This window comes from Penaeus monodon, chromosome 37 (genome assembly GCF_015228065.2).
Source record: "Penaeus monodon isolate SGIC_2016 chromosome 37, NSTDA_Pmon_1, whole genome shotgun sequence".
Lineage (NCBI taxonomy): Eukaryota > Metazoa > Arthropoda > Malacostraca > Decapoda > Penaeidae > Penaeus > Penaeus monodon.
In genome coordinates, this window is record NC_051422.1 from 9,692,499 (window position 1) to 9,699,998 (window position 7,500).

General features: G+C 28.9%; 1 protein-coding gene across 1 annotated transcript in view; it reads left to right on the top strand.

Annotated features, from left to right (window-relative positions):
- The window catches only part of LOC119596147 (calcium-activated potassium channel slowpoke-like), a gene marked incomplete at its 5' end in the record, with an annotated part of 107,964 nt that overhangs the window by 88,568 nt on the left and 11,896 nt on the right, over positions 1–7,500 (top strand).

A 7,500-nucleotide genomic window follows, 5' to 3' on the forward strand; every position in this document is an offset into this window, starting at 1 on the left:
ATTCTTCCTTGTTCAAAACAAAACATGTATGGACAATTGTTCCATTACAAGATGTTTTCACTGGCCCTTTTGTCACCTGGCCATGGATGTTAGGGTATGGTAGATCCCCCGGACCTGTTAAAAAACGCCCAAATTTTTCAGCTTTCCGGCCCGTCCAACTTTTTGTAGTCGGTGACCATAATGGAGCACAGGAATGCCAGCCATGTTGCTTCTCAATCACGCCTTACCTAAAAGTTTTTTTTTTTGTCTAGGATTGTGAATAAAAATATAAATGGGTGGGGTTTGGTGGGGGGTGGTGTGGGTGGGTTAAAAAAAATAATTTTTAAATTAAAAAATAAATAAATATTAAATATATAAAAAAAAAAAAAAATATAATATATTAAGATATAATTTATATTTAAAAATAATTTTTTATAATTATTATATAATTTTAAAAAATTTTTCTAAATATACTAAATGTTAATAATATATAATTAAAATATTTATATATTTATTTTAAAATTATTTTTAATAAAATATAATTATTAATTTTTTTTTATTTAATTTTTTTTTTATTTATTTTTTTTTCAATGTGTGGTGTGTGTGTGGGTTGGGTTGGTGTGGTGGTGTGTGTGTGTGGTGTGTGGGGTGGTGGTGTGTTGGTTTGGTGTGTGTGGTTTGTGGTGTGGTGTGTGTGTGTATGTTGTTTTTTTGTGTTTTATTAAATTTATTTTTATATTTATATTAAAATTAAAATTTAAATTTTTTTATTAACAACATTTTAAACCCCCTGTGTGGTGGGTGGTGGTGTGTGTGTGGTTTTTGTGTGTGTGTGGGTTTTTTCTGTGTGGGGTGGTTTGTGGGGGGGGGTTGGTGTTTTTTGTTTTTTGTTTTATCTTTATTATTTAAAAATTTTATTATTTATTTAAATTTGATAAAATTTTTTATAAAATTTTTTTAAATTTTTTTTTTTTTTTTTTTTTTTTTGTTTTTTTTTTTTTTTTTTTTTTAAATTTTTATATTATTTTAATTATTATTTTTTATTTTTTTTTTTTTAAAATATTTTCTTTTTTTTTTTTTTTTTTTTTTGTTTTGTTTTCCCTTTTCTAAAGCCACCCTTTACCTCCCCAAAAAAAAGCCCTCTCTCCTCAACCCCCCTTAAAAAAAAGTGTGTTTTATTTAATTTTTTATTTTTTTTTTATATTTTTTTATATTTTTGTCACATATTAATTTAAAACACTATTTTTTTAAAAATTTGTCATTATATGTATTTTAACATATTTACTGTGTGTGTTAAATTTTTTTATTTTATTTTTTATTTATTATTTTTTTTATTTTATTTTTTTGTTGGTGTATGTTGTATTATGTTGTTATTATTTTTTTTTTTTTTTTTTATTTTTTTTATATTTTGTGTGTGTGTGTGTGTGTGTGTGGGTGTTGTGTGTTTGTGTTGTGGTGTTGTTTCAAATATTATGTTATTATACAATTTATGTAGATATACATATATCTATCTTATCTATATAATCTATATTTTATTAATTATTATTATATTAATAAATTATTTTTTTATTTTTTTATTTTTTATATATTTTGTTGTTTTTTCTAAAAATTTATGGTAGTTTTAATTTAATTATATATTATATTAATTATATTTTTAAATATTATATTATATTATATTAATTTTTTATTTTTTTTTATTTATTATTTTAAAATTTTTTATTTTTTTTTTTATTATTATTTTTTTATATTGTAGTTTTATCTAAATTTTACGATGTATGTTTATTATTTTATTATTTATTAAATTATTTATATTATAAAATTTTTTATATATTTTAAATTTTATTAAAAATATATATATTAAAATATGTAGTATTTTTTTTTAAATTTTGTTATAAATGTATATTTTCTATGTAACTTATATTTTTATATGTATTAGGGGGTTTTTTGTAATACATGTGTGTGGTTGGTGGGGTGTTTTTAATATATAATATATATAATTTTAATATTCAATATATATATATATAATATATATATATATTATAATATATTTTATATATATATAATAATTTATATATATAATTTTTTTTTAAAAATATATGTTTGTGTGTGGTGTTGTGTGTGGTTGTGGTGTTGTGTGTAGTGTGTGTTGTATGTGTGTGTGTGGTGATGTGTATGTATATACATATCTATGTATATATTGTATATATATGTATATATTACATATTGCCCTGTGTGTTTTATGTATATATATAATTTTAAAATTTTATATATTATATATATATAATATTAAATATATATATATATTTTTTATAGAAAATATATATATATATAATATATTAATTATTTTATATTTATATACATTTATACAAAATAATTTTTTCATATTTTTAAATAATAAAATTTAATATATTATATATTTTTTTTTTTTTTATATTTAAATAATATTTATATAATTATAATAAAATTTATAATATATTATATAAAATAAAAATTATTATTTTAATATAATTTGTGTTGGGTGTGTGTTTTTTTTTAAAAAATATATATTAATATTTTTTTTTTAAAAAAAAAATATATTTGGGTGTGTGGGGGTTTGTATATTATTATATATTTTTAACCCCAAAACAATATTTTTTGTTTTTTTTTATAATATATAATATATATTATATATATATATATATATTATAAATTATAAAATATATATTATATAATTATATAATATATATATTAATATAAAAATATATTATAGTATATTTTATTTTTATTATTATATATATATTATATATAATAATTATTATATATATATATATATATTATATTTTTATTAATATTTTGTTATTACATTAATGTATATTAAAATTTATATTTATTTATTATTTATATTATTTATTTTTTTTTTTTTTTTTTTTTTTTGTTTTTTATTTTTTTTTTTTTTTTAAAATTTATTATTATTTTATATTTATTTTGTGTGTATTTTGTGTTGTGTTGTGTGGTGTGTGTGTAATATATGTATTAAAATTGGCACCCCCATACAAAATTATTTGTTGTGGGGGGTTGTGTGTTTATTAATATATATATATATATTTATTTATATATTATTAATTTATATATATTTAATATATATATTAAACACCATATATATACTATACACCACACACACATATATATATTTAATATATATATTATATATATATATATAAAATATATATATATATATATATATATATATATATTAATATATTATATATGTTATATATTTTATAATATATATTATTTATTTTATATATAATTATATATATTATATAAAATTTTTTTTTATATATATAAAATAATATATTTTTATATTTTTTATTTTAAATTCTAATTGTGTAGTGTTGTACCCCTTGTTGAGAGTCTTTATTGACTTTTTCCCTCCAGGTCTTACGCAAATAAACCAATACCACCTGCACCACCACCACCACCACATCCACTGCCAAAAGACTATACTTTCACTATCACACCCCTCCAGTCTTTCTACAACTCTATTATCTTTCTTAACTTATTTTTCCCCAAGGGAGGCCTCTATACCAATCACATGTAATTCCTCATTACTTCTATGTGGATGTATCCATGCATATCCTCTAAACCCCGGTCCCCTTTGGAATCTCTCTGCTTTTTAGACACACATCCCATTCCTCTCAGTTTTTTTTTGTGTTTTTTCCTTGCTTTTTTTTCTTTCCCCCCCTTTTTGTTCTTTCCCCCTTTCCACTTTTTTCTCTTATTTTTTTTTTGGCTTTTTTTTCTATTCCTTCCCTTTTTTCTTTCCTTTTTATCTTCTCTTTCTTTTCCTTTTTACCTTTTTCTTTTTTTTTTTTTACCTCTCTTTTTCTCTTTCTTTCTTTTCTTTTCTTTTCCTCTCTTTATCCTTCCTCCCCCTTATCCTTCCTTTCTTGCCTCTCTCTCTCTCTCTCTCTCTCTCTCTCTCTCTCTCTCCCTTTCCCCCTCTCTTCTCCTCTCTCTCTTCTCTCTCTCTACTTTTTTTTTCTTCTTCTTTCTCTCCTCTCTCTCTCCTCTTTTCTCCTCTCTTCTCTCTCCTCTCTCTCTCTCTCTCTCCCTTTCCTTCTCTCTTCTCTCTCTCTTTTTCTCTTCTTTCCTCTCTCTCTCTCTCCCTCTCCTCTCCTCTCTCTCTCTCTTCTCTCTCTCCTCTCTCCTTTTTTTTTTTTGTTTTTTTTTTTTTTTTTTTTTTTTTCCTCTCTCTCTCTCTCTCTCTCTCTCTTCCTCATCCTCCCTCTCTCTCTCTCTCTCTCTCTTTCCCCTTTTCCTCCTTCCTCTCTCTCTCTCTTCTCTCTCTCTCTCTCTCTCTCTCCCCTCTCTCTCCCCCCCCCCCCTTTTTTTTTTTTTTTTTTTTTTTTTTTAAAATTTTTTCCTTTTTTTTTTTTTTTTTTTTTTCCTTCCCCTCTCTCTCTCTCTCTTTTCTTTCTCCTTTTCTCATCCTCTCTCTCCCCTCTCCCCTCTCTCTCTCCCCTTCGACTCTCTCTCTCTCTCTCTGTCTCTCTCTCTCTATACATCTCTGTGTCTGTCTCTCTCTCTCTCCCCCCCCCTCTCCTTTCTTTTTTTCTTCTCTCTTTCTTCTCTTCTCTCTCCCCTTTTCTCTCCTCTCTCTTCTCTCTCTCTCTTTTCTCTCTCTCTCTCTCCTTTTCTTCTCTCTTCTCTCTTCTCCTTTCCTCCTCGTTCTCTCTCCTCCCTCTTTCTCCCCTTTTCTTTTTTTTCCTTTTTTCCCCCCCCCCCTCTCTCTCCTCCCTTTCCCCCTTTTTCTCCTCCTCCTTCCCTTTCCCCTCCTCATTTTTTTCCCTCCTCATCTTTTTTTTTTCTTCTTTCTAAAATTTTTCTCCTCCCCCTTTTCCCCTCTTCCCTCTGTCCCTTCTCTCCTTTTCCTCTCCCCCTCCTCTCTCTTCAACTTTTTTTCTTTCTTTTTTCATTTTCTTTCCTCTTTCCCTTTCCCTCCTCTTTTTTCCTCTTTTACCTCTTTTTTTTTTTTTTTCTCCCTTCCTCCCCATTTTTTCTCCTTTTCCTCCTCTCCTCTCTCTCCCCTCCCTTTCTTCTTCCTCCTTCCTTTCTTCTTTTCATCTTTTTCCTTCTTTCCTCCTTCTCTCTTTTTCTTCCTCCTCTTTTACATTTTTTTTCCTCTCTTCTTTTCTCTCCCCCCTCTCCTTCCTCCTTTCTCTTCTTTCCTTTTCCTTTTTCCCCCCCCCCCCCCTTTTTTCCCATTTAAAATTTTTTTTAACCTCATGCCCCCCTTTGGTCTTTTTAAATCTTTTAAAAACCCCTTTTTCCCTCCCCCCGTTTCCGTCTTCTTTCCCTCTCCTCTCTTTTTCCTCCCTCTTTCCCCCCTTTTCCCTCCGCCCCCCCCCTTTTCCCTTTCCCCCTTTTTTGTTCCTTAAAAAATTTCTCCATTTTTCCCCCTTGTTTTAAAATTTTTCCCCAGTTTTTTCCCCCATTTTTGTTTTTTGGGGGGGCCCCCCTTTTAAAGTCACGGGGCCCACACCTCCTCAACCCAAATTCCTTTTATTTAGGCAAAAACACTCCATACCCCCGGGTAAAACCATTTTCCCCTACCCTCAAAGGGCCCGTGGGTTTCCCCCTCTTTTTTGTTGGAGTGGGGAAAATTTTTTTCCCTCCCGCTTTTTTGGAAATTCCCCAGTTGGTTCCCTTTTATCCCTTTTGTGGTCAGCCCCCCCCCCCCAAAGGGAAAAATTGAAAAACCCTTTTTTACCACCCAGGAAACCCTTTTTTTTTCATTTTTGTTTTTTAATGGGGGGGGGGGGGGGGGGGGGGGGGGGGGGGGGGGGGGGGGGGGGGGGGGGGGGGGGGGGGTTTTTTTTTTTTTTTTTTTTTTTTTTTTTTTTTTTTTTTTTTTTTTTTTTTTTTTTTTTTTTTTTTTTTTTTTTTTTTTTTTTTTTTTTTTTTTTTTTTTTTTTTTTTTTTTTTTTTTTTTTTTTTTTTTTTTTTTTAAAAAAACTTCTGAAAAAAACCCCCTTTTTGGGTTTTTTTTAAAGAAAAAAATTTTTTTTTTTTTTTTTTTTTGGGGGGAAGAGGAAATTTTTAAATTTCCAAAAGGGGATGGGGAAAAAAAAAAAAAATTTAAAATTCAAAAGGAAAAACCCCTTTTTTTTTTTTAAAAAATTTTAACCCCCTTTTTTTTTTTTCAAAAAAAAAAGGCCTGTTTTTTTTTAAAACCCTTTTTTCATTCTGAATTCTGGCCTTCTTTGTACAATTTTTTTAGCCATGCAACTGGCAGGTGCTTTTACATTCTCCTTTCCTGTCCTCCCTAACTTTCATATAACATTGCTCTGTCCTCATTCTAACATAGTCTATGATCCTTGGACTTCCGTCCCCCAAGTACCCCCCACCCCTTTTTGCCCATTCCTCTCACCAGCAACTCTTTTTCCACCCACGCCTGCAGCTCAGCCACAGCACCAAGTTGGTCATTTTATTGCGCACTCCCCACAATCATGACTTAAATATACTCCACAGGTTGGGTAGTTTGCCCTTGGTTTCTCTCCCCTTTTTTAAGTGTTGGTGAGCATGATGTCTTCCTCCTCTCCTTCATTACCTGACCTGTAGAATTCTTTTGTCCCTGGCACGACTCATTAGTCATCTCACTGCCAGCACCATGCACTTTGACCTGTATTGAAAGAAAAGAAGAGTCTTTCTCAGTAGTGTGACCTGATGATAAATGTGGTGTGCTTCATGTTTTACAACATGCTAAAATAACTGCAAATGGTATATAAAATATGCCACACATGTAATTCTGTAAAAAAAATCCACAAATCACACATATATTTGTATTGATGTGGACACATTTTTAAGCAGGAATCTGGCATTAATATAAATAAATGTATAACAGTCATGTCCCATATACATGAAACACTACACTAATCACATATCCACACAACTTCCTCTTTTATTTAGACATAAAACACTCCCAGGTCACACTCCAGAGCTAAGGCTTTATGAGCTTGTATCACTGCAGCATCACCAGGGAGAGCAGTGAGCGGGCAGCATGCCTCATCGGTTGTTTTTGTGTGGGTGTGGGAACAACTGTGAACCCTCTAGGGGCTGAAGCCTATGGACATATGGCAGGATTTATGCATAGATTTATAATCCTTTGTGATAAGTAAAGGCTCTTATGATAAAACATAAATGAAAGAATGAGAGGATTAAACATGGTTAGTTTCACAAAAGTTTATCTACTTACAAATTATTTTGTACATTTCATGATGTATAATTTCAAGTAATAATGGGTTGGAACTTCTGAACTTATGTAAAGAAACTAATGAAGAGAATATTTGTTAATCCAAATGAGATATTCAAGTGACTTTATTTTAACTTTTAGCCTGTAACTCCTTGAAAACCTATATGCTGTAAATGAGAGCAAAAAATGAAACAAAAGGCACAGAAAATCATTGTTTAATCTAGCCATGTGTATCCTAGGTCCTAAGCTCACAATGTGTAGGATAGAATTTATTAGTGTCTGTGTCA